The following is a 27,453-nucleotide window of genomic DNA, read 5'->3' as shown; positions in this document are numbered from 1 at the left end:
CACACACACACACACACACACACACACACACACACACCCCACACACACACGACCAACTGATATGTGGGAGAAAATAACCTTATTCAGAATGAAAGAAATTCGGATTTAAAAGATTAACCATAATTTCTTAAGTTTCAGGTTGATGTAAATCAATGTATAAAAAGTTAGAAAAAAGGAAAGGAAATAGGCACACTAATATCCTATTCAGGGTGTAAATTATGGCAGTCCCACCTTATTTTATTATTATTATTTTTTTGGTCTTTTTTGAGACAGGGTCTCTCTATAGCCCCAGCTGTCCTGGAACTCGCTATGTAGATCAGGCTGGCCTCGAACTCACAGAGATCTGCCTGCCTCTGCCTCCTGAGTGCTGGGATGAAAGGCGTGTGCCACCATGCCCAGCTCCCACTTTTTTGTTTTAAACATTTATTTATTTATTTATTTATTTATTTATTTATTTATTTATTTACTTATTTATTTATTTATGTGTGTGTGTAGGTCAGCGGACCACTTTTGGGAGTTTGTTCTCTTATTCCATGTGGGTTCTGGGGATCAAATTCAGGTCATCAACGTTTGGCAGGTCCCTTTACCCCCTAAGCCATCTCACCCACCCCCAGTCTAACATTTCTCCTGTCTTGTTTCTGTCTGTACCGCTTTACTGTAGATGCACTTTCAGAAGATTCAGTGTCTGTGTGTTCAGGCATCTTCATAGCCCTTCCTTAGTTTCTCTGGTATATTTACCTGTTGATCACCTTCCTTGAACCTCTGTCCCATCTAGGCTGGTAAGGTCATTTGCCTGGTTCTTAGCTGATTGTTTGGCACTGTGCATCTCACAGTGCTGTGTACCACGTGGATTTGTAAGCAATTGACTTGCCTTGCCAGTCTTTCTGCTCTTTTTCTTCCTCTTCTTTTTCTTCTCTCATTGATCCTATTGGAACTGTATATAAAATAGATTGCCCACTTCTAGTCTTGACTTTGTTTAACATTTTAATATATAAATAATAACAGTTATGTCTTTTTCAAGGCGTAGTTCTCGAAAGAATAGTTGGAGTGAATCCTTTGGTAAACTTGTTAGAACTAAAATACTCGAGAAAACTTGAATGTTTAATGCATATCAGTGAGTGGCCTTATTGAAAAAAAAATTTGTGTATTCTTATTTTATGGTAATTTTCATGTAAAACTTCAGAAAAAAAATCTGATTCTTTTACAGCAGAAATAATTACAATAAGAAGCTCAGTGTCATATAATTTCCAAGCTTATTTTCAGAGGTGTTCATTGTTAGAATGTTACACTATGGCAATTCCTTGATGTTTTTATTAAGATTTTGATGTGGGGGCTGGAGAGATGGCTCAGTGGTTAAGAGCACTGACTGCTCTTGAGGACCTGGGTTCAATTCCCAGCACCCACACGGTGGCAAACAACCATCTGTAATGCCAGTTCTGGGGGAATCTGATGCCTTCTTCTGACCTCTGCGGGCGTTGCACAACATAGGTGCACTTACACACATGCAGGCAATACTCTCATACACACAAAATAAGAATAATAAAATATTTAAAAAAAGATTTTGTTATGAATTTGCTATGGCCAATTCAGAAAGTTGCAGATAGCTGGGAAGGAGTCAGGGTGAGCCATGTATGAGCAGATTTTGAGATGCTGCTTTGAGAAGGAATGGTGTATGCCTCTTCGATTGTTTTATCTCTGAGGATTTGCTTCCTGAATTAACTTTTTATCCTTAGATTGAGTCATTCTCTATCTTCAGGTGTTAATCACCTTCCAGGTTATGGAATTATTCAGTTCAGAGAGACAATAATGAACTTTGGACTCAAGCTGGTGATTGTGGCTCAGCCTGTTATCCATCAGCACAGATGTCAACAAGTCACTACCCTTTGTGCTTGAGATTTGTCAAATGAGAAAGTGAGTAAATGATCCTTTTTTTTTTATTTGGGTTAGGGTTTTTTGACACAGAATCTCCTATAGTCCTGGAGGGCCTGCAACTTGCTATGTAGACCAGGCTTGTCTTGATCTTGACATCTACCTGTCTCTGCTTCCTGAATGCTGGCCTGGTGGAGTGAATGATTTTTTTTTTCTTTTTTTCTTTTTTTTGAGTGAATGATTTTTAAGGAGATAATGTGTATTTTAGTTGGAGATGTTTTGGTAAACTCTGTACAGTGACTTGCAAGGTTATTTTACTAATGCATTCAGAAATGTGTTGATTTGACTGGGACTGTAAGCACAGTGGTCAAACCCTTCCTTAGCATATATGAGGCTCTGAGTTGAGTCTTCAGCATGAAAGTAAATGAATAATAAAAAATTAAAAATAGAAGGCACTTTGTTCTAAGAGATGAATTTTCAGTATTATTGTTACATATAAGAAATAAAGCTGTGAGTGATAATTGCTCATAGCAGCAACAACGCTTACATGTATTGCAAATTTAGGAGAAAAATATGGAAAAAAGAATGCCTAGCATATAGGCAGTCAATTTTAAAAAATATTTATTTTTGTGTTTATCAGTGTATTGCCTGCATGTATGTAATGCACCTATGTCATACAATGCCTGCAGAGGTCAGAAGAGGGTGTTGGATTCCCTTGGAAACTGGAGTTACAAATGGTTATTAGCTGCCATGTGGGTGCTGGGAACTGAACTTCTGCAAGAACAGCCAGTGCTCTTAACCTCTGAGCCATCTCTCCAGCCCCACAATCAGTCAATATTTGTGGACTCCATGGTAGAGTGCTTATATAGTCTGTATAGAGCCCTGGCTTTAGTCCCCAGCACTGACCAAAAAAACCCAACCAAACGAAAAAACAAAAATATTACTAAAAAACGGAGATGCTGATGTTCATATGCCTATTTCAAGATTACATGATTGCTTCAGAGCAAAAGTTTTTAGATACTAGTTTGTGTGGAAAATGGATAAAATGGCAGTGTAAAATAATAACAGTAACAGTAGTAATTAGAAATGTTTGATCTGTATTTATTTACTGACCAGAATGCTGCATTTATAATGAAATTGGTTCTTAAATTCTGTGTGGTGTAGATCTTGTCCCTATCATTATATATGAGGACGCTACAGCACAGTTAAGTAACTTGAACATATTATTACTAAATGACATAATGTGTGACTAGCTGTCCATGACTCTCAGAATGTGTAAAAATAATGGTATAGGCTAGTCAGAATAAAGTAGAATTCAGTCAGGCATGATAGCTTATGTCTGTAAACTTAGAACTTACGGGCTGATGTGAAGGATAGTGAATTTGAGGTCAGTCAGCCTGGGCTGCAGAGTAAGGCCCCGTCTCAGAAAATAAAAAGCAGAATTCAAATATTGCATCCTTAATTCATGTGCTATAATATTCTAACATTTTCATTGTAGTGTATTAATTTCGTAACATACTCAAATTTATTGACCTAGATGGCTTGGCTTTGAATTTCAGCTCTGCCAGGCAGTGTTGGTATAAACTTGGGAAAAGAGCTGTTTCTCTGGACCTTAGTTTACTTACCTGCAAAGAGAGGCTAGCAGTGTCTCATAGGCTTAGTGTGAGGAAATAGCAAGTTTATGCAAAGGTTTTAGAATGCCATGAAGTAAATAGTGTTATTATATTGTGCTTTTTAAGCTTTCAGAGTACTTTTTATTTTGTCTTTTTTGAGACAGGGTCTCCCTGTAGCCCCAGCTGTCCTGGAACTCGCTATGTAGACCAGGCTGGCCTTGAACTCACAGAGATCCTCCTGCCTCTGCCTCCCGAGTGCTGGGATTAGAGGCATGCGCCACCATGCCCAGCCAGAGTACTTTTTAAAAAATATTTTATTTATTATTTTTATCCTATGTGTATGCATGTATTGCCTGTGTGTAGGTAAGTGCACCCGCGTCATGCAATGCCTGCGGAAGAGAGAAGAGGCTGTTGGATCCCCTGGAATTGGAGTTACAGACAGTTGTTAGCTGCCATGTGGGTGCTGGGATTCGAACCTGGGTCTTCTGCAAGAACAACCAGCGTTCTTAACTGCTGAACCATCTCTCCAGCCCCAAGCTTTCAAAGTTTTAATATTTCCTTCAAATGACATTTCTGTGAAAGAATAGGATCTAGAATCTTATTTGGTCTCATTTTACAAAGAATAAACCCATGAAGAAACTTTCCTAAGGATGCAAGAACAAAATGATAAGGAATACAATTTAAATATTCTTGAACTCTAATATGAAAGTGGGTCAGGGGAAGTTTAGAATAAGTGCTGTAGTAGACATCTCTCTTGTATAAGCAAAACTAACCTGGGTTACTGCCCCTGTAAAGCTAACAGGGGATGACCTTGAACTTCTGATCCTCCTACATCTACTAGTGCAGCATGTGGCCACATGCTCAGGTTGTATGCTGTTGGGGATCAAACCCAGGGCTTCCTGCATGCCAGGCCAGTACTTCATCAACTGAGCTGTGTCTCCAGCTTAAACTTGTATTTTGAGTGAGAGGTAAGATCATTCCCAGTTATTCCTGGTCTGATTCTTTTCCTCCTCTTATAGAGAAAGTGTGTGTGTGTGTGGGGGGGGGAGTGTTACTGCATCATTCCTGTACCCATTCTGGCATTCTGTCTGACAAGCTGAGAAACAGCATTTGAAGGATATAGATTTTTCTAGGAACCGGGAAAACAGCTTACCTTTCCTATGTGGAGGAAAAGGTAGGATGAGTGGGAGATCCAGGCTACCAACTAGTGCGCTGCCGTGTATTGTTTCCTAGATTTAATTCTTGAACTGCTTGAGCTACCATTCTTTTGTGCTGTGTCGGTTTTCTATATAGTACCATAGAACTATAGGATCTAAATCCTACTAGGTTCTTAAAAAAAAAAACAAAAAACAAAAACCAGCCATAGCTGCTTGGCCCCTCTCAGCTGTGAGCACCTGATTTTCCTGCAGCACATACTGTCTGATCTCTGCATTGCTGTCAGATCTGCCCTTTTCATGTCTGATGAAAAGGTTTTTTTCATTGCATCTCTCCCACAGGCTAATCTATAGATTTGGAGGCCTGTGACTCTTAGAAAGACTGAAGAGAGTTTTAGGGTTTCTCCAGCTGTAGCCTTCTCTTATTTCCTATACATTTTAGAAGTAACGCCTTTAGGAAATGTATATTTTAACTTTCCATGCCAGATACTACTACTATGTCAGTCCTTGGCCATGGGAGTGTAAGCATCAAAGCATATTGGATTAGGTTGAATAATAATTAAGGGTAGATATGTTTTGGTGGAAGAGAGCTTTAGTTTTTTTAAAAAAATAAATATTTATTATTTTTATTTTATGTGTGTGAGTGTTTGCCTGCATGTATGTGAGTGCACCCGTGTCCTGCCTCGGAGGTCAGAAGAGGGCTTCGGAATCCCCTGGAAGTGGAGTTAAGGATGGTTAGTAGCCTCCATGTGTGTGTTGGGAATCGAACCCAGGTCTTCTGCTAGAGCAGTCAGTGCTCTTAACTGCTGAGCCATCTCTCCAGCCCTTCTTTTGGTCTTTTTGAGACAGAGTTTCTCTAGCCCTAGCTGGCCTGGAACTTGATATTTAGACCAGGCCAGCCCCCAACTCACAGATATCCTCCTGCCTGTCTCCCAAGTGCTGGGATTAAAGGCATGTGCTACCACACCTGGCCAGTTTTGCTTTTTAATACCAATGTGGTCTTGAGCAAATTTTAACTTTCTTGAACCTGTTTTCTAACCTGTAAAATGGAAATGCTAATAATACCTAGTTCTTGGGTTTGTTGTCAGAATTAAATGAGATAAATTTTAAATCTTGAACAGAGTGCATGGGTGTAGTCATATGAATTGTTACTAACTTTTGCTAACCTTCCTTTTAAAATAAATATTTTCTTCATTATTTTCATTTTTATGTGTATGAGTGTATTGATCGCACGTATGAAAGTGCACCCATGTTGTGCAGTGCCTGAGGATATCAGAAGATGGTGTTGGATCCTCCTGGAATTGGAGTTATGGGCAGTTGTTAGCCACCATGTGGGTGCTGGGAATTGAACCTGGGTCCTCTGCAAGAGCAGCCAGTGCTCTTAACCACTGAACCATGTCTCCATGCCCCAGCTTTTGCTAACCTTTCTGAAGTTAAAATTGGGATATTTATATTTACTTCAGATTTATTGTAAAAATTAAGGATAGATAAAAAGGTATCGTTTGGTACATAGGTTTTTACATGGCATACTTTTTTCTTTTTAAAAAATGACAAACATTACCATTGAAATCTACCCAATGACTTTATAGACATACACAGGTGCCAAGGATCCGAGTGCAACCAATTATGACTAGCAATAATCAGATACGTACAGATTAGAGATGCATACACCAACATCTCAGTGTTAAGAGCAAAAACAATGAGTCTTTCTGTAAGAAGCAGTATATTTTAAAAATGAAATGGAAATCTTTTTTAAAGGTTAAAAACTCATTCAATTTTATGTCTTACAGGGCTTATACTGAGTTCAATATTGTATAACTATTAATTCAACAGCGAACCTAAAACTTTTATAGCCACTTTTGAAAGAGATGTATCCTTGCTCTGGAAACTGTTAATGAGTATGTTAAAGCTGTAATGAAATGCTTCTAAAAAAAAAAATGACAACTTTATATGGGTGTGGTGGTACACACTTTTAACCCCAGCACTTGGGAGGCAGAAACAGGAAGATATCTGAGATTTCTACTGGCCTAATCTACATATTGAGTTCTAGGCTAGCTGGGGATACGGGGAGATGCTGCCTCAAAAAGACCAAAATAAATAAATAAATAAATAAATAAATAAATAAGGATGATTTTTATTTCTACAAGTTTTTCTTTCCCCTCCCCTCCCCTCTTCCGCATCCTCCTTCCCCTCCCCTTCCCCTCCTTTCCCCTCTCCTCCCCTCTTTTCTTTCTTTGACTACAGGGTCTCCCCTTGATCTCACAGAGATCCACCTGCCTCTGCCTCTTGAGTGCTGGGATTAAAGGCTTGTACCATCACACTGGCTTCTACAAGTGTGATCCATCTGTATGTATACTGGTATGTGGTATGTGTATAGTAGCCAAGAAGGCCAGAAGAGGGTAACAGAACTGCCATGTGGGTGCAAGACTGGGAATTGCCCTGTTTCTGCCTCCCATCTTCCCATAGGGGTACTCTGGGATGACTACTGTGACTGGCTTTTAATGTGGGTTCTGGGAGCCTGAACTCTGGTCAGTAGGCTTGCACAGCAAGTGCTTTATCCATTGAGTCATCTCCCTTGCTGTTTTTTTCTGTTAGGTTCTTCAAAATTCTCAAAAATCAGCTTAAGTTTCACCATGAAAGTTTCTTAGAAAATCCTGTAGAAATGATCTGTCCATCTTAAAATATTTTTCTTTTGATTGATTTTTTTTTGTTTGTTTTTGTTTTTTTTGAGATAGAGTCTCTCTTTTGCCCCAACTGGTCTGGAACTCACTATACAGACCAGGCTGGCCTTGATCTCATAGAGAATCCCTTGCCTCTGACACAGCAATTTTCTTCCCATTATCTGCTGGGAGATGTCTATTAATTTTTTTTTTTTTTTGGTCTTTTTGAAGCAGGGTTTCCCTGTAAGCCCCAGGTGTCCTGGAACTCACTATGTAGACCAGGCTGGCCTTGACCTCACAGAGATCCGCCTGCCTCTGCCTCCCGAGTGCTGGGACTAGAGGCGTGCATCACCACACCCGGCTCTATTAATTTTTTTATCACCTAGCTTAGACATTGTCTCTTGAATGAAACCTTTTCTGATCCATAATAAATTAATTTCTTCTGTACTTTGAACATATGTTTTTGTTATACTTAACAAATTATGTTACAATTATCTGCCTTGCAATAGATGATGAGTAGAGAGCAGAGTACATATCTACATTCCTTCTTTATAGTGCATGGTTGCTCAACAGACTGAGACCTTGACCCTTGATGCTTTCACTTTGTGTTGATGCTTTTATTTTTCAACCTTAGAATTCTTGAGTGTTAAGTATACTTTAGAGTTTGTGTGCTTAAAAAAGAGAATTGGGAGCCAGGAGCCAGGTGTGGTGCTACACGCCTTTAATCCCAGCACTTGGGCAGAGGCAGGTGGATCTCTCTGAGTTCCAAGACCTGGAGTTATGGACAGTTGTTAGGTACCATGTGGATGCTGGGATTTGAACCCGGGTCTTCTGCAAGAACAGTTAGTGTTCTTAACTGCTGAACCATTTCTTCAGCCCCCCTGTTTACTCTGTTTACCCTGTTTTTAAAACACTTTTTCTCATGTGAAACATTTGAAGTAGTTATTCATAAATAAATACTTCAGTATTCAGCACACATATAGTATTATTACCCATACAATATTCAGCACCTATATAATATTAGTTCATATATAAAAGTTGGTTTGCTCATTTTTCTTTAGGACTTTCTTTCAGTGCAGAATCCACCTGAAAGATATCTTGTTGCATTCAGTTGTCAGGAGTTGAGTCAACCAACTTTTTCCATAACGACATAATATTTTTAACTTTGTAGGCCTTACTGTTTCTTTCTAGGGAAGCACTGCCATATAAACAACACACAAATGCATGGGCATGGCTGTGCTCTAATGAAACTAGCTTCTGGATTCCTGATCTAGAACAAACATCTCAAACTTTCATGTGTGTGCTTTTTTTTTAAAAAAAAGATTGACTTATTTTTACATGTACAGGTGTTTGCTTTCTTGTAGGTATATGCAGCATATGCATGCAGTGCCTGCAGAAGCCAGAAGAAGGTGTCAGAACTCCCGGAACTAGAGTTGTAAGCCATCATGTGAGTGCTGAGAACCAACCAAACTTAGGTCCTCTGCAAGACTGGCCAGTGTGCTTAGCCACTGAGCCATCTCTCCAGCCCCTCATGTGTGTCTTTAATGAGTGTATTGCCTGCATGTATGAAAGTGTACCCGTGTTGTGCAGTGCCCTTGGAGGTCAGAAAAGCATTGATTCCTGCAATTGGAGTTACAGATGGTTGTTAGCTGCCGTGTGGGTTCTGGGAATTGAACCCGGGTCCTCTGCAAGACCAGCCAGTGCTCTTAATTGCTGAGCCAACTCTCTAGCCCCTAGCTCATTGTTTTTTCATGCATAAAGGGTAAAAATTTTTGGTAAGGAAATAGTGGTGTTCTATGGCATGATGTTACATCATAAGAAGGCACAGCCAGTGTCAGACTGTTTGACCTTAGCATGTGTCCTGGTTTGTTTCTTCATTGTTGTGACAAAACACTCTGACCACTACCAACTTGGGGAGGAAAGGGTTTATTTATCTTATATCTCCCGGGTCACAGTTCATCAGGGAGCTCAAGGTAGGAACTGAGGGCAGGAACCTGGAGGCAGGAGCTGGAGCACAGGCCATGGAGGAATGCTGCTTTTACTGGCTTTCTCCCCTGGCCCCTGCTCAGCCTGCCTTCTTATGCAACACAGACCCACCTGCCCATGGGTGGCACCACCCATAGTGGGCTGGGCCCTCCCACATCACTTATCAAGAAGATGCCCCTCAGACATGGCCACAGGCCAGTCCAATAGAGGGAATTCCCCAATTGAGGCTCCCTCAACCCAGGTGTATCAAGTTGACACTAAAGCTATCCAGCGCAGCATGGTAAAGGTACTTACTCCCCTTCATAAGAAATCAATGGAATAACTTTGAGACAATGTGAATATCCTTTCTCTAATCAAATGATTTTAGCATCCATTGATAATCTTTGCTTGAGTCAATTCTTACTTTGGTGGCTGTGATTAAAGTTCTTAACATATGTTTTAGTAACAACAGCATTAGTAATGAATATTTTCCAAAATTCTCATGTGCTTACAAGATCCTTTTCAGATATTGTCACTGTAAATAGGTGATTTAGTTTTCTCACTCAGGGAGAAGGGACCTTAGGCTGAACTATAAGTTGTTTTGGCTTTGGGTAGTGTTTCCTAGTTTTTACCCCTTTCTTAAAAAATTAATATTTTATTTCTTATTTTACGTGTGTGAATATATTGCCTGCATACATGTAAGTGGACCCGGGTTGTGCAGTGCTCGTGCATGTCAGAAGAGAGCATTGGATTCTTCTGGAACTGGAGTTACGGATGGTTGTTAGCTGCCATGTGGGTACTGAGAATCAAACCTGGCTCTTCTGGAAGAACAGTCACTGCTCTTAACCGCTGAGCCATCTCTCCAATCCCTTGTCAGTATGTCTTATGTTTTAATGGTTCAGTTTCTGAGTCCTTTAGTATTCTTTGAATCATCATGATCTAATTATATGTTGAACTGTGTATTGAAAGTCAACCAGGTACTTTTTTTTAAAGAAGACAGGGTTTCCCTGTAACTCCAGCTGACCTCGAGGCTGGCCTCGATTTCAGAGTTCCACCTGCCTCTGTCTCCTCAGTGCTGGGATAAAAGGTGTACGTCTCCCTGCTTGACCCCTGCCAACTTCTAATTAAAATTTTCAAACATGGCAAGGTTGATAGTCTAACACTCATACATTTCACCTGAATTAAAAAATTAACTATTCGCCTTATACTTAATTAGCTAAATATCTGACTATATGTACCTTGAAGGGGAAAAAAAAATTTCCCAGGCTGGGGCTATAGCCCAGTGGTACAGTATTTGTCTGGCATATGTCAGGAATTGGGTTTGATTTCCAGCACTGGCAAAACAAATATTTACAAAAAAATTCCTGAACCTTTTGATAAGCTTGAGATGTGTAACCCTCTAGATTGAGGACCATATACTACATTAAATACTATATTATTATCACACCTAGAAAAATAGTTTATAAGTCCAGATGTCTCTAGACATTCTCAGGAATGTCATAATTTTGACTTTTTGAGAAGTATTCTTTGAAAACACATTGATTGAGGAGAGATTGATATAATTGGACAATAAAGTTCTGTGGTCTCTTGACATAGAAAATAACCACTATGTTTATATGGTGCCCTGCAGGTAACAATAATTACTTGCATTCCATTGGTTAATAAAGTGTGATGTCATCAGATTTGGAGCAGGGGGAAGGTCAGGGCATCTTATGTTCAAATATTCAATTTTTCAGAATACCAGGGATGAGGGCTGGGGGTAGAGCTAAGTGGTAGAGTACTTCCTTAGCATATGTGAAGCTCTGTATTTGATCTCCAGCATTCCAAAATACAAAATGAGTATCAGTGATGAGTAAGATAAATTGAAAAAGCAAGAAACTAGAATGATTCCTATCCTACCCTGGCTCGTAATAGATATTTAGTATTTCTTGACTTGACGATGTCAACAAATTGGACAGTTGTAACAGAAAAAGAAAGTCCATTTACTTATTTCTGCTCATCGGTTAAAAATTTCATTGGTGATTTCAGCACATTTATTCTGTTAGGTGTTGTGGAAAACAAAAAACAAGTAGGAGACAATGTTTATGTTCTTGAAGAAAACGGCAGTGTTAGCTAAGAGTGAACAAACTCATTTCTTTGGTTAATATTTGACTGTCTTCTTTTGCATGTCAGTCAGTATTCTAGGCTTTGGATACAGTGGTAAATAATACTGACAAAGTTCTTACCTTTGAAGAGTGTACAAATTATTTGGGAGAGAAAAGCAGTGTATTTTGAATATAGATATTAAACAATTTAGTACAATTAGGGAGTTAGGAGATGAGTGCAGCTTTAGCAAGGTCATCAGGTAAGGCGTTTCTGAGGAAATGGCATTTAACTTGTGATTTGAATTACTAGAAGCCATGGGAAGATTTGGGGAAAGAAAGGAAATGATAAAGATCCTGAGATTTTGCTGGCAGTGTGTAGGAGCAGAAAGAATCAGAGAGAGTGGCAGAAGAATAAAAGGTCATGAGGTAGGAGAAGACAATAACCAGATTTGGTAGCGTTCTTACATTATGTGATGGGAAGCCATTGGGGAACCCAAATTGTATTCCATAAGACAACTGAAGGATTCAATCCATGATTGAACTTTGATGATGACAACAACGACGGTGGTGGTGGTGATTGTTATGATAATGGTGACGAGATGATAGTGATGGTGGTGGTGGTGATGATCATGGTAGTTGTGGTAGATGATGATGGTGATTTGGACTGGCCTGGTACTCAACGTCCTCTTGCCTCAGCCTCCCAGGTGCTGGGAGTACAGGCACATGTACAACCATACCTGTGCATATGGATTTGATTTTAAGAAACTAACTATTGCTGGGCGTGGTGGCGCACACCTTTAATCCCAGCACTCGGAGGCAGAGGCAGGCGGATCTCTGTGAGTTCAAGGCCAGCCTGGTCTACAGAGTGAGTTCCAGGACAGCTGGGGCTACAGGGAGACCTGTCTCAAAAAGACCAAAAAGAAAAAAAGAAACTAACTTTTTAGCTTGATGGCTGCAGTCTTAGCACTTTGGAGGCTGAGGCAGGGGGGTTACAGGTAAGAAGCTAGCCTGGGCTACATAAGGAGACCATATCTCAAAGAAGAAGAACCCCGCCCTCCCAAAAACAAACCAAAAAACAAATGAAACCAAGCCAACCTAACAAAAACCCGTTAACTTGGTGACTCCTGAGGAATCTGTTTTCTTTGCCTTTTCCACTTTTTTCTTTCAGCACATCTTTACTGAATAGTGTTATATAGTGAATTTTATTATTTGAATTTGATACCAATATTGCATGAAAATTATAAAGAAATTACAAGCCTACATTTTTAAGTTTGGGTTGTAGTCAGAGTACTAAAACTGTGCCATAAACATAATGGTCTTTGAGTGTACTATATAAAAGTATGGTGTATCCTTCAAGAGTATATGCTTATCTGCCAAATGACAGCAGGTACTTAGCAAGGAAAAAGTTAACAAGTAAAGAGAATGGAAAATTTCTACTGAAGAAGAGATGGCATTGATTTGTTTCTTAGATAGATTTGATGAGATAGAGTAAGTCATTACTGGCAGGGCAAATGTCTGGGCAAAGGTTTAACCTGAAGGAATTTGTCCTGAGTAGATCAGTCTGTCCAAGGTAGGAAAAAGATACTGCTAGCATACCAGGAATTGAGTGGCAGACTAAGGAATTTAGACTTTATGCTGTATCTTTGTGGATACTCTTTTATACCTCTTATTTATGTTAGTGACTTGTGTTCTAAATCTGCTCTTTCAGCTAATTATATTACCTACTGTTTTTGAGTTGTTTGAAGGTAATAGCCTAGATCACTTGCAGATATAAAATCAAATTAGGGGGCTGGAGAGATGGCTCAGCGGTTAAGAGCCCTGACTGCTCTTGCAGAGGACCTGGGTTCGATTCCCAGCACCCACATGGTGGCTATGAATCGTTCTTAACTCCAGTTCCAGGGGAATCCAAAGCCCTCTTCTGACCTCCGCAGCATTGCATGACACGGGTGCACTCACATACATGTAGGCAATACTCATACAATAAATACACTCATAAAAAAAATAATTAAAAAAAATCAAATTGGGGGCTGGAGAGATGGCTCAGTGGTTAAGAGCACTGACTGCTTTTGTAGAAGACCTGGTTTCAATTCCCAGCACCCACATGGCAGCTACGAACTGTTCTTAACTCCAGTTCCAGGGGAATCCAAAGCCCCCTTCTGATGTCCGTGGCATTGCACAACACAGGTGCGTGCACTCACATACATGCAGGCAATACACTCGTACACATAAAATAAAAATAATTTAAAAAGTCAAATTGGATTCTGTCACATGGTTTATAAGTAGAGAAACAGATGCAGGAAATGAATGGGAAGAATCTTAAGTGATGTATCCTTAGGAAAATTGGGTGAGGTAGAATTTGTATCACTGGTGGGTGCTGAGGAATTGGAAAATTTTATTGGTTAGAGATGAATTGGGAGAATTATTGAATGAAATTGTTGGAATGTAGTATAATATTTACTGTCATCTTTATAATTAATATTTTTATAGGACAATAGTCTTTATATTTGAGGCTAGAAATGAGGATGGTGGGTTTAGATTTTTAAAACCTTGATTGTGGGCTGGAGAGATGGCTCAGCAGTTTGAGAGGACCCCCGGGTTCAGTTCCCAGCACCCACATGGCAGCTAACAGCCTTTTGTAACTCCAGTTCCAGGGGATCCAATGCCTTCTTCTGACATCTGCCTGGCATTGAACACACAATGCAGGCAAAACACTGATATGCTTAAAATAAAATCTTCATCATTATTCAGAATATAATCACACATATAACACAATCCTACTAGCTCCTAAACAATTTCTCTTTCACCTGTCTAAGCCCTGGCTTTACAAAATATTTTATTAGCTGGGTGGCACAGGCCTTTATTCCCAGCACTCTGGAGGCAGAAGCAGGAAGATATCTGAGATAGAGGCCAACCTGGTCTACATAATGAGCCCACGCCTCCTTACCCTGCTCGGGAGCCCAGTGACTGCTGACAGATTGCATGGCGCAGACCAATCAGAAAATGATACGCTGACTAAAGGGACTTGGGGGCCGAGAAAAGGGAGATATAAGGTGTGCCTCCTCCTGCAGCACCTCGCCTAGTGCTTGCTTCTACCCGACTCTCGGGGGGGTCTGTGTGTCTTGACCCCACGCCTCTTACCCCCCCAATCGGCAGGGGACCCGATCCAGGTTAGGGTCTTCACAGCTGGCCTGAGGAGAACCCACAACAGGGCAGCCTTGTCCCCATTGTCCCCCATCCCCAATATGTGATAAGACTATTGCTGTAAAAAATCATTCTCAGAATAAGAGAGTATCATTAGATATATACTAATGTAACATACTAATGTTCTTTACTATTGAGAGACCTAATGGTGCTATTGGAGAGAGAACACTAACCAAAACAGTTAATGATAGGTAAACCACAGCCTTTGTTAAGGATAAACTAGTTGGAAGATACTCAGCACTAGTGATTCAGTGGGGTTTTCAATAATGTTGGCCTTTGTAGGCTGTCTTGTATCAGGCTTTTATTCTACTTTCAAGGTTCAGTGCAAACTAATTGTTTTTATAGCACTATAATTGTGTTTTTTAGGTGTTATCACCTTTGAACTTTAGGGTACCATTGTTAGATGTGAAAGCAAGTATGTTGATCACTTTTTAAGCTGAAAATTAAAGTTAATAACTTAAGCTCAGATTCCATTTCACATTCACCTCTTAGTGTACTGAAGCACATTGTCTTTTATGACTTGATTTCCAGTTTCCCTTCTGGCTTGACGGCACACACCTGTAGACCCAAGCACTTAGGCTATCAAGGAAGCAAGAATGCTTAAATTATGTCCACAAATTCAAGGCCACCCGAGGTAACATAGTGAGACCTCATCTCAAACAACAAAACCCATAATAAAGCCCCCTCCCAATTTCTGTAGTAATGAATTAAATGTTCTCCTGAACATTTAATTCTGGGTCTCCCTTTAGCCCCAGCTGTCCTGGAGCTCACTATGTAGACCAGGCTGGCTTTGAACTCACAGAGATCAGCTTGCCTCTGCCTCCCGAGTGCTGGGATTAAAGGCATGCGCCACCACACCCAGCTTAATCCAGTGTTTTTTTTTTTAATTAAGAAAAGCACTATGTTTTCTATTCTTACTATTTAAAAGGAATTGAACTGACTTTTGTCAGTGTCACTCTTCTCCCTTTCTCTCTCCCTCCCCCCCTTTTGTTTTGGTTTTGAAAGAAATTTTCACTGTGTAGTTCATTCTGCCAGGAACTCACTCTGTTGCCTAGGTTGGCCTTGAACTTCAATCCTCCTGCCTTAGCCTCCCCAGTACTGCGATTATAGGCCTGTGCCACCATACTTGTTTGTGTTTTTTTTTTTTTAACTAAAATTGGAACTGAAGAATTTGATCTGAAATAGCCATATGATTTTCAACTAAAATATTTAACTCTTATAGATTCAGTAAACATTTATCAAATGTAATCTTTTGCCAGGCTTACTCTAGAGGGTGGAAAGAGGGGGCGGGCTTAGAAATTAAAATATTGGCCTCAGATGCCAGCCCTGTTATTTATCAGTTGCAAATTGCTAAATCTACAGATTGAATTTTTTGATCTCTAAAGTGGGGATAATAGCATCTATTTGTTAAAATTGTTTTAATGAATAGTGTGAAGCATGGAAAGACCTTATAGTATGTACTGCATCAGACATAACTGAGCTCAGGTGAGTGAACAGACAAATACATGTGAATGTTAGCCTGTCTTGACAAGGAAGTGTCTGGCTGATCCAGTGCAGAAAAGAATGACATGTTTTTTGGCTGCAGTGTGCCGTGTCCTGCTTTTGTTGACGCTTGCAGCTCTCACACCATGTTCCCAACATTACATTAACTTCTTACATAGTGAAGCCAGGTTATTCTTGTGGAGGATAAATCCTTTGAAATTTCTGTAGATTGGAACTTTAAACAAACCTCTGTTGTAGTTCAGCTTGGGGAGAAATTGTACATTACTATAGAGTAGTGAAAAGCAGGTGGGGGTGCTGTATAATGTCACTGTTGGGGGTTGGGCAAGAAGTCCCACTCACCCCCAGCTGACAGCAAGAGTTTAAGGGTGTGACCCCTTGGTAAATCCACAACAGTCCAGGGCAGATTCCACACCCAAGGGGCAAGGCACATTGGAATCAAAGTGGAAAAAATTAAAAATGAACAGGAAGATGGGTGGGTAGGGAGGTGGGGGTGGATCTGGCAGGAGATAGGAGCAGGGAAAAATATGAACAAAATACATCTTAAGTTCTCAAAGGATAATTTTTTTTTTTAAAGCAGGAAGATGGTTGGGTGTGATTGTGCATGCTTTTAATCCTAGCACTTAGGAGGCAGAGGCAGGTGTGTCTCTGAGATAGAGGCCAGCCTGGTCTCCATAACAAGTTCCAGGCCAGCGTGGGCTACAGGGTCCCTGTCTCAAAACGAAGAAACAAAGGAAAAAAGGCAGGAAGATGGCCACCTAGTCTAGCTAACAGTGAATGAGGAACAAGATGAAGGATCAAGAACATTTTTTTTTCAAAAATGGTCCCATATTAATTTATAAACATTTATAGAGCACCTATTACATTCCAGACATTGTTTGGGAGGGGTCCTAGGAATACAGTGTGGAGTTACATTCTAATGAGGCAGGTAAATATAAAATATAATGACTCTTAGGAAATGCTAAGAACCTTGAAGAAAAATAAAACAGGAAAGTATCAATTTAAAGGAGTGCTTATTTTGTCGTCTTTGTCATAATCATCATCATCATTTTGAGAAGGATCTTACTATGTGGTCCAGGTTGGCTTGAAATTTATTATTACTTATCTAATATCTGACAAAAGCAACTTAAGGGAGGAAAGATTTATTTTGGCTTATAGTTGTAGATGATTGAGTCCATCATGGCCATGAAGGCATGGCTGCAAGAACAGCACCATCTATGTTGGCAGGAGCTGAGGCAGCACCTCCTCATGTCTTGTAGATCCTGAAGCGGAGGTTAGACCAGATCTGGGCGTAGGTTATAATCTTTGAAGGCTCACTCCTAGTGCCTCACAATGTTCCACAACTTCACGAAACAGTGTCATCAGATGGGACCAAGTGTTCAGAACAAACCTGTAGGGGGGAACAATCTAGATTCAAATCATAACCACCTAGGCTGACCTCAGACTCACTGTCCTGACGCAGTTTCCTAAGTGCTGGGGTTACAGGTGTGCGCCACTGTGCGCAGTAGGGGTGCTTCTATTAAGTAGGATCTTTTAAAAAAAAAGGATTATTTGGACAATTTCTCAGAAAACAAGCAGACAGAACCAGAATGAAACTAATGAGTGAAAAGAATCCAAACAGGTAGTGTGTTTCAGTCATCAAAAAGATTTTTGATGAGGAGCAGAGATAACTGACTTCAGAAGTTACTTTGGTAGATAAAAGGATGATTGCTTTGTTAAGTGATTTTAGTCAGCTAGTATTCTCAAAAACAACTACTAAGGTGAGGGAGTGGATCTGGTGCTGTTGAAAGACTGTATGCCATCCTTGGAACATATATATTATTATTGGCTATACCACGTGGAAAATGTATATTTTCCATGAGACTGATTTTTGCTGCCCCCCTCCCCTGGTATTTAAAAAGGTAGTCTTGGGCCAGCAAGATGGCTCAGCGGGTTAAGGTGCTTACTGTCAAGCCTAAGTAGACCAGAGTTTGATTCCTGAGACCCATGTGATAGAAGGAGAGAATTGACTTCCACAAGTTGTCCTTTGCCCTATGTACACGAGCCATGGCATATCCATCCTCCAAATAAAGTATAATTAAAAAATAAGGCAGTGAAAATCCACCACACATCAACTTTCAAACCTTTGAGAATGGTGCCTGGGAGTCTGTAGCATTAACAAGTTCTCAGGTAACTGTGTGCTACCAAGGTTTGAAAGTAATTATCTGTATTTTCGTTGATAGAAATCCTCTTCACCTAAGTGCCTGCTTATTTAAGATTCAGTATTACATAATTAATATTACAGTTTGTATTTGCTTTTGCATGGATTTCAGTCTGGGATGTAATCTGATATGTTGTATACTTTAAAATTTGTTGATGCTTCAGCAGAAAACAAAACCTTTGTCCCCTTTCATGTTGTTTTGTGTTTTAGCCATATCCCAGGGAAGAAGAAGCCTCTGAACAGAGAAGACTGAATTGGCTGTAGACTGGTGTGCTATAGAAAAAACAAAAAAATTGCTCACATTCAACACATTTTGAGTTTTCTGTTCACTGAAAAGTCTAATTATTTACCTGTGATGAATATTACATTTTTTCACATATCATTAATCATGAGCATGAAAGCCAAAATGAGGGCACAGAAAAGGTGTATATGTGTTAGTAGCCACTCAGTTAATATTCAGTTTGACTTCAAGGGAGGATATTGAAATAGTCATCAGTGACAACTTTAAGCCATTCATAGATGTTGACCTTGGTAGGCAGATGCATCACAGCCAACATACTAGTCAACATACTGTTAAAGGAATTGTGCACTTGCTGCCCTCTGCTTTGATTTGAATGTACCACTGTTCTCGGCAGGTTGTAGAAGGACTGCTACCTAAGAAGCCTCTCTACTAGGGCCATTTCCAGGCCTATCCAAACTCAAGACTTTTGTATCTTGTCTTTTGTGCATGGTCAGGGCTCCTCTAGAAGTGGGGCCTTTTTAGAATGAAAATGCATACCTTTCTTCTATCAAAGATGAAATTATTTTCCTCTAAGGCCTACATACTAGAATATGAAGTCAGATGTGTGGTTTTCTTCAGTGGAGTCATCTAGTTTTGTCATGCTTTAAAAATGTGTCCCCTCACCTTGAAGGATGTTAACCCTTCTGTTGAAGAGTTTTCATATCTCTCTATCCTTGTAGCTGGTTGTTTCTGACTTACTTGTCCAGTGATCAGAAGAGCCCATTGCAGTGTGAGTGATAATTTATATATATTACTCCTTAGTTAAAATGAAGTGATATTTAAGAGAAAAGCAGATGAAATTAAGGAATAACTGGTCTTGAATCATGCTATAGTACAGCAGAGGCGAGTTCACAAAGGGCAGCTTTCCCTGCTTGGTACCAGAGAATATATTTACTTGCTTTTGCTTATACCATTGTTTACCCTTTTTCCTGAGTCTTTTGCCTCCCATGAAGTGAATCTTGTGAAGAGGTATGATGTGGCATTAAGATGTTTAAGCTGGGAATGCGGATGCCGAGTCTAATTATACTTCAAAGCCTCTTTTCCTCTGGAACTTGTTTTTCCATTTTTGAATGGAATGGATAGTTGATTGCCTCTCAAGGAGCTTTTCAGCTCTAATATTCCTTGATTTCATGGATTCTAAGAAAGTTCTGAATTTTTTTTTTTTTTTTTAAAGACAGGATCTCCCTGTAGCTCCAGCTGGCCTGTAACTCACTGTGTAGACCAGGCTGGCCTTGAACTCAGAGATCCACCTGGCTCTGCTGCCATTGCCCACCCCCCCAAGTGCTGGGATTAAAGGCCCATGCCCAGCCTGATTTTTTTTTTTTTTTCACTTTTTTGAGACAGTGTTTTACTCTGCTGCTTTGGTTGGCTATGTGGACCAGGCTGACCTTGAATTCAAAGCAATTCTCTTGCCTCAGTATCCCAGCATTGGGATTATGAGCACAAAACTCCATGCCTGGTTACTTTTTTGGTAAACTGATTTTTGCTTTATTTTCTAATTTACATATGATAACCCCAAACTTGGTTTCTTTTCTGACTTTCTTACTCTTTCAGTATCTATGCCAACAAAGATTTTTTTTTTTTGTCCCAGCAACAGAAGTAGTCTCACATGGTAGACCATAGGCCCTCAAACATGCAGCTCTCCAGCACTGCTGCCATACTGTATGCCATGTCTGTCTAGGCTGGGACTCTGCCCTGTTCCTATCACTCATGAGGCACCATGTGATATAACAACTTTTTTTTTTTTTACCAACTCTTTACACATAGTTTTGGAGCCCTGGATTGAAGGTTTGTGAGGTTTGCTGTGCTGGCATTTCATAGCTAAACTGTGATTGATTAGCAGGGCATACTGAGGTGAGGGGCTACATGTCAGCCAGGGACTTAGAAGGGAACAAGAACTAGTTTCATCTTTGACTTAGTGGTGGTTCTGCTACTCAGTCTGTATACCTGGTGGCCAAGGGGCATTCTGAAGACCAAAGAGCTGTGAGTGACTTCCCAAGGGCCTAGATGGAACAGCATTAAGTTCCAAGCAAGAGGAGGCTTGACAGGTCATTCCACAGAGGGTCTGGCAGGGCCGTGGATGTTACAAGCCCCACTGGCCTGAGCTTATGCTCTGGAGTCCACTCCTGTGTTATCCAGACAAAGATACCTGTTGCCAGTGTGAGATGGCAACTCAGGTGTAAAAAGCTCTTTACATGGCACCCACAGCAATGGCCTTGCCTCAGGATAAATACAGAACTTTTCAGTCCAAACTAAAAAGAATTACCTAAGTGCTACCTAGAAACAAGGGACATTTTCAAAAAGCACAGACGATGACCAGCGTGTGTGGAAATATGTTTCTAGAAAGTAGCAAAGGGGCTGGATGCAAACTTGATTTTGACTTCCTGATGGTGCCCCACAGCCATACCTGAAGGAGCTGGAAGGCTGATGCTGGTCCTGCTGACTTGGGGATGTGGTAGAGTGGATCCAGGTGTCTTGAAGTCCTTGGCTTCAGGATCCTTCTCACTTGACTCCTATGTGTCTTGAAGGCTGTTGGGGCCCAGACCTATTTGCCCAGGCAGTACCTTTGGCTGATCCCATCACTTCTAGGACCTTTACCTTGTCTTTACCCTTCTCCTTCTGTTTGGTCATACTGAGTTCTTTGACATCTTTCAGCTTTTGTATCATTCTCTGGCCTCCTTGGCATTCTGCAGTTTGGTGGATAGACTTGCCCTGACGTTGTTTAATGAAGGGTTGCAGCTTGCACAACGTAGATTTTGCATTGGAACTTCACGGTGCTTCTTGGGTGTTCTCAGGCTAAGTTTTGTGGGGATTTTGTTTGTTTATTTTTAGAAATGTTTCTGAGAGTATACATTTTATAGACTAGTTTTGCTTAGTTTTTTAGAAAGAGATGATAAAAAGTTAAAAATGACTCCATAGACTGAGGATGTAGTTCAGTTGGTAGAACCTAGCACAGGGCCCTGGGTTTGATCCCCAGTACCACATAAACCAAGTGTGGTAATGCACACTTGTAATCCCAGCACTCAGGAGGAGGCACAGAAGGATCAGAAGTTCAGGCTGCACGGTGAATTTGAGGCCAGCCTGGGCTACATGAGACTCTGTCTCAAAAAAACAAAACAAAGCCAACAAGGAATTAGAGAAGTCTACTTGAAACTTGGATCTGTAGGAAGTGCATTAATGTGTGTCCCAGATGACTTAGAATAGTCACTAGAGTGAATAACAAATGCCTTGTTCGGTCTTCATAGGGTAGCACAACATTGTGGTGTTTTTTCTGATGCCATTGCAAAGAACAAGGAAGTTCAAAGTCTGTAGTTAGTTTTTGCCTTGGGAAAAGGAGTGCTGGCTTACCCCTGGACCTGAGAGCTACAAAGGGACACGGTTTTCTAGTTCCTTATAGTTCCTACTTTTTTTAAAATTTTTTAAAAATTTATTATTTTTATGTGTATGTATGTATTGCCTGCATGTGGGTAAGTGCACCTGTGTTGGGCAATGCCTGAGGAGGTCAGAAGAGGCTGTCGGATCTCCTGGGACTGGAGTTATGGACAGTTGTTAGCTGCCATGTGGGTGCTGGGATTTGAACCCGGGTCTTCTGTAAGAACAACCAGTGTTCTTAACCGCTGAGCCATCTCTCCAGCCCCCCTACTTCTTGGTGGTGGAATTTGAGTCCTCTCAGCTTTGTATGGATGGAAAAATGCAATTCAGGTTGGGATCTCCGTTAGTTGAAGGCCAGGCTGGTCTACATAGCAAATTCCAGGTCAGCCAGGATGACATAGTGAGACCCTGTCTCAAGAAACAGAAAACAAAACAAAAACCCTCATACCCGTCCCTTCCCCATCCTGCAATTAAAGCTTAATTTGTTTGGCTTTATGGTACTTTATTTCCAATGTAAAAGTCAGGAACCTGGGTCCTCTGCAAGAGCAGTCTGTGCTCCTAACCGCTGAGCCATCTTTCCAGCCCCTTCAGAACAGTTTTGATGCCTGTATCCTCTAAGGTTATATGGCAGAGTTTGGCTCTGTATTGGATGCTATATTCGCTTGCCCTGAATTCTTCTAGGTGGGTGGAGTGCTTTCCATTCCTGCATGAATACAAGGTGTTTAGCTGACTTCCTGATCATGCCCTGTCTTGTCTTTCATTTTTCTTGGCACTTCATTATGCTTTGCTGCAGCTTGGCTCTTCTTCCAGTTGTGGTTCTACACAAGGCAGGAGCCACAAAGCTTGGTACATGCTTGTTGATTAAAAGAGAAACTTAAACCCACGAGGCAGAAAAGGAGTTTTATGTCTCTTGTTCTGTTCAGAGGGTAGTGGTAGGATGAGAAATAGGAAGATAGGGTAAATGTGGAGACTTAGATCCATAAGACACTCTAAACTAGATGAAGTATTTGGGCAAATAGAATTTTGGGTTGCTGATAGGACAGGAATACATGAGGAATGCTCCCATTTTGATAAAGAAGTTATTTTTAGTTAGTAGAAAAAGAGTAGTTTCATCATCATACTGGAATCTTGTAGTCGTGTTTGTAACTTAAACTAATCGGCTTAGGCTGTGCCAGAAAAGTGTCAGGTGGCCAGCTCATTTCCTTCTAACTTTTAGCTCTACTTGGCTTAACTCTTTCAATCCTGTGGCTGGGCTTCAGGGCCTTGTTATGGGATGTAACAGATGAACTGGGTGAGCTGCTGCTGGTTTAGATTCTGGCTTGAGGAGAGAGCTTGCATACCAAGCACTACCCCAGTGTGTTCATGGGCTGTAGATGTCTGCTGTAGGTGCTGTATGGTACTTAAAAACACAGGGTTTTCTTGTATACACCAAACATGACTGGTGACTTCTCTTAGGACCTGGTTTGCTTGACACTCTATACCCATTACTCTTGGTTTTTGTCCTAGATGTTTTTCTTGCTATAAGTGATTTCTAAGCTCTCAGTAATCACTCATGTAGCACACCACTACTGAGTACAGTTTAATTGGGCTCCCATGGTAGATGTTAGTGTCCTTGGTGTTTCTTAGAATTTATACATTTCCCTTGCTACTCACCGAAGATGTTTAATTACTTAAATGATTTTCATTTTTAAGTTTGGGTAAGATATATAAATTTACTAGATCATAAAAACATTGTGACTTAGTTTTGACTTGGGTACAATATGTCATTGTATAGGAGGGAATGTAAACTCATGAAGATGTGACTTCAATTCTTGAAGAAAACTATAGGCATTAAGTAAAACAAGTACACACTACATCAGCCCAAGTGCTGAGGGCTGTTTGGTCAGCAGCATTTACAGCTTCCTGGTGGAACATGTCTTACTCTAATTTCTTTAACTTTATATGTTAACATACAAGTTTATGAGTATGGCTTTTGAAGTCATGGAGATTTTTCTTCTTGGACTGGCCTTATTGGTTGCTTAAAAGATAGTAACAGGGGCTGGAGACATGGCTCAGCAGTTAGGAGCACTGGCTCCTCTTGCAGAGGACTGGGTTCCATTCCTAGCACCCACATGGCAGCTAACAACCATCTATAACTCCAGTTCCAAGGGATCTGACACCCTCTTCTGATTTCCTCGGACATTGCATGACATGGGCGCACTTACACGCAGGCAATACACTCATACAAATAAAATAAATAATAAGATATACATATACATATAATTTTTTCTGCTCTTTTTGAGACAGAGTTTCTCTATAGCCCCAGCAGGTCTGGAACTCACTACGTAGACCAGGCTGGCCTCGAACTCACAGAGATCTGCCTGCCTTTGCCTCTTGGAATTAAAGGTGTGCAACACCATGCCTGGCCTTAAAATATTTAAAAAAAAAAAAAACATATTAACAGTAGAGATTGGGATTGTAGCTCAGTGATTGAGTGCTTGTCTAGCCATGTGTACAGCCTTAGGTTCACTCTCCATCAGCACCAAAAAGAAAAAGAAAAAACCTTAACAAAATGATGATAAAATAACCTATATATCTGGTTCTCAAGGGCACTAGTGGGCTGCTTTGTTTCATTTGGGGAGGTCAGAGGGACTAGGGTGATGATCCATTTCTCTTTTGAGGCCCTGAAGAAAGAGGCTACACACATAAAAGCCCCTCTGAGGTTGCAATCAATTGCCTTAGGTTAGCAAATTATTTAAAAGTTTCCTCATTTATAAAATGGGTTTGATAATCTCAGAACTTCCAAAGTGTTGTTTTGAAGACTGATTATGTGAATGTGACTATGAAATAGAACACTTGAGCTGTGAAATAATAGGTATGTATTCTGTATACTAGGAGGTATATTATTTATTTGTTTTGTTTTTTGAGACAGGTTCTCATTATTCAGCCCTGGCTGGCCTGGAACTCACTGTAGACTAGGTTGGCATTGAACTGATGGAGAGCCACCTGCCTCTGTCTCCCATGTGCTAGGACTAAAGATAGGCACCACTATGCATGGCACTTTTGGTTTTTTTTTTAGATGAGGTCTTGGTATGTTTTCCGGGCTAGTCTTGGATGGCTCAAGTGATCCTCCTGCTTCATTTCCTGAGTAGCTAAAAGGTACATTATTAAGGGAGTAAGCTCAGGGTCTGGTACATAGATAAACAAGTAGACATTATAATACTGAATAAATTCTATGGTAGTAAATCTTGGGTCTCTTAATACTTGATTCCTCTTAACTGACTCTCTGTACATTTGTTTTGTTTGTTTGTTTGTTTGTTTTAAAGCTTTAAGAGATTCTAGGGAGGCCTGAAGAAATGGAACCGTTTGCTTAAGGGTCATATCCATTGTCAGTTAATTTAAAAGCTGGAACTAAGACCTGAGTTGTCTCACTCACTGTTGCTGTTAGCTGCAGTTTACAACTGACTTTTGCTGTTCTTCCTTGCCCCAGATCTTTTCAGATAGGGTCCTCCCTCCTGATTCTGCCCACCCAGTTTTCAGCTTCTGTTCACAGTTACTGCCTTCTCTCACAGTTACTATTGGAATGCAAGTCAGAGGACTAGGCAATCTGAAGTTTGAGCTTGTTGACATAAAATGGTTCCTACTACTGACTATACATTAGAATTACTTAAATAATTTTTATGAAGTATGATATGTAAGATTCTGATTTTATTTCTATACTTGTTATTCATGATGCTATATATTTACAGTAGTATACCCAAATTGCTTGGTAAATTTTATGTATATATAATCATGTAAAAACTTATTAAGATGTGTAGAAAACCCAAATATAAAGTATTTCCAGAACTCTAGAACATCCCCTCATGCCTCTTCCTCATCAGTACTGGCCCCCTAAGTAAAAACTTACCATTTATCTATCCATCCATCCATCTATCCATTCTTTTTGTTTTTTTGAGACAAAGTCTCTCTCTTTTGTGGGGAGGGGATCTTTTTTTTAAGACAGGGTCTCCCTGTAGCCTCAGCTGGTCTAGAACTCACTATGTAGACCAGGCTGTCCTTGAACTCACAGAGATCTGCCTGCCTCTGCCTCCTGAGTGCTGGGATTAAAGGTACCCATCGAGACAAGTTCTCTTACAGTCCACACTGGCTCCAACTCTGCCTTGAACTTTTAGTTCTGTCTTCACCCTCCAAAGTGTTGAAATTACAGGTGTGTACTACCAAGTCCAGCTTTGTTTTGTTTATTTGAAAACAGATATATATAATCATGTAAAAACTTATTAAGATGTGTAGAAAACCCAAATATAAAGTATTTCCAGAACTCTAGAACATCCCCTCATGCCTCTTCCTCATCAGTACTGGCCCCCTAAGTAAAAACTTACCATTTATCTATCCATCCATCCATCTATCCATTCTTTTTGTTTTTTTGAGACAAAGTCTCTCTCTTTTGTGGGGAGGGGATCTTTTTTTTAAGACAGGGTCTCCCTGTAGCCTCAGCTGGTCTAGAACTCACTATGTAGACCAGGCTGTCCTTGAACTCACAGAGATCTGCCTGCCTCTGCCTCCTGAGTGCTGGGATTAAAGGTACCCATCGAGACAAGTTCTCTTACAGTCCACACTGGCTCCAACTCTGCCTTGAACTTTTAGTTCTGTCTTCACCCTCCAAAGTGTTGAAATTACAGGTGTGTACTACCAAGTCCAGCTTTGTTTTGTTTATTTGAAAACAGAGTATTGCTGTGTAGTCTGGCTAACCTGGTATGTATTTCTATGTAGCCTAGGTGTGCACTACCACTCTCAGCTTTATACTGTCTTTACTGATTGACTTTGTCCTTTATTGCTGTTACAGTACTAGGGGCTGAACCTAAGGCCATGCTAAACGACCACTCTATCACTGAGCTACATCCCCAGCTCTCCTTTTACTTTTTATTTATTTTGGGCAGAGTCACTAAGTTGCCTCGGCTGACCTTGAGCTCTCTTTGTAGCCTAGCAGGCCTTGAACTTCAGATCCTGTTTAGTTTCCCAAATGACTGAGATTACAGACCTACTCCAACAGGCCTACTGTTTTTTTGTTGAATTTCATAGAGAGTCAGACAGTATGCATTCTTTTGGTTCTGGTGACAGTGGCAGCTGCTTCCTCCCCCCCCACCTCCTCCTCCTCTTCCTTCTCCCTCTCTTTTTCTTTCCTCTTACTTCTTTCTTCAACTCTTCTTCATCCTATCGAATACCTATCTATGTCGTGTGCTGAGTTATACACCACTACATTGTGTGAATTATTTCTACTGTGGATGGACATTTGTAATAATACCAATTTTGGCTCTATGAGAAAGCTGCTATGAACATTTTTGTTCTTATATGTCTTTTGGTGGATGTATGCCCTCATTTCTCTTGATTATATACGAAGAAATGGGATTACTGGGTAATTTATTCAGCTTTGGTGCATAACTACTAAATTTTTTTTTTTTTTTTGGTCTTTTTGAGACAGGGTCTCCCTGTAGCCTCAGCTGGCCTAGAACTCACTATGTAGACCAGGCTGGCCTCGAACTCACAGAGATCTGCCTGCTTCTGCCTCCTCTAAGTGC

General features: G+C 40.4%; 1 protein-coding gene across 5 annotated transcripts in view; it reads left to right on the top strand.

The window, feature by feature from the left end:
- Luzp1 (leucine zipper protein 1) overlaps positions 1-27,453 on the top strand; it is a 90,196-nt gene that overhangs the window by 24,622 nt on the left and 38,121 nt on the right. Inside the window, exons 2-3 of one of the 5 annotated variants that reach the window (XM_029553772.1) lie at positions 1,757-1,911; positions 8,661-8,743. The exons of 2 other annotated variants lie outside the window; for them this stretch is intronic. The gene's annotated coding sequence lies outside the window, so the exon portion shown is untranslated. Of the gene's footprint in view, positions 1-1,756; positions 1,912-8,642; positions 8,744-27,453 lie in introns of all 5 variants that reach the window. 2 more of the 5 variants (XM_029553771.1, XM_029553773.1) reach the window with 2 other exon arrangements.

Source organism: Nannospalax galili, unplaced genomic scaffold (assembly GCF_000622305.1).
Source record: "Nannospalax galili isolate Female #2095 unplaced genomic scaffold, S.galili_v1.0 scaffold184, whole genome shotgun sequence".
Taxonomy (NCBI): Eukaryota; Metazoa; Chordata; class Mammalia; order Rodentia; family Spalacidae; genus Nannospalax; species Nannospalax galili.
The sequence above is the reverse complement of the archived record's forward strand: the minus strand, read 5'-3'. Positions and strand labels throughout refer to the sequence as shown.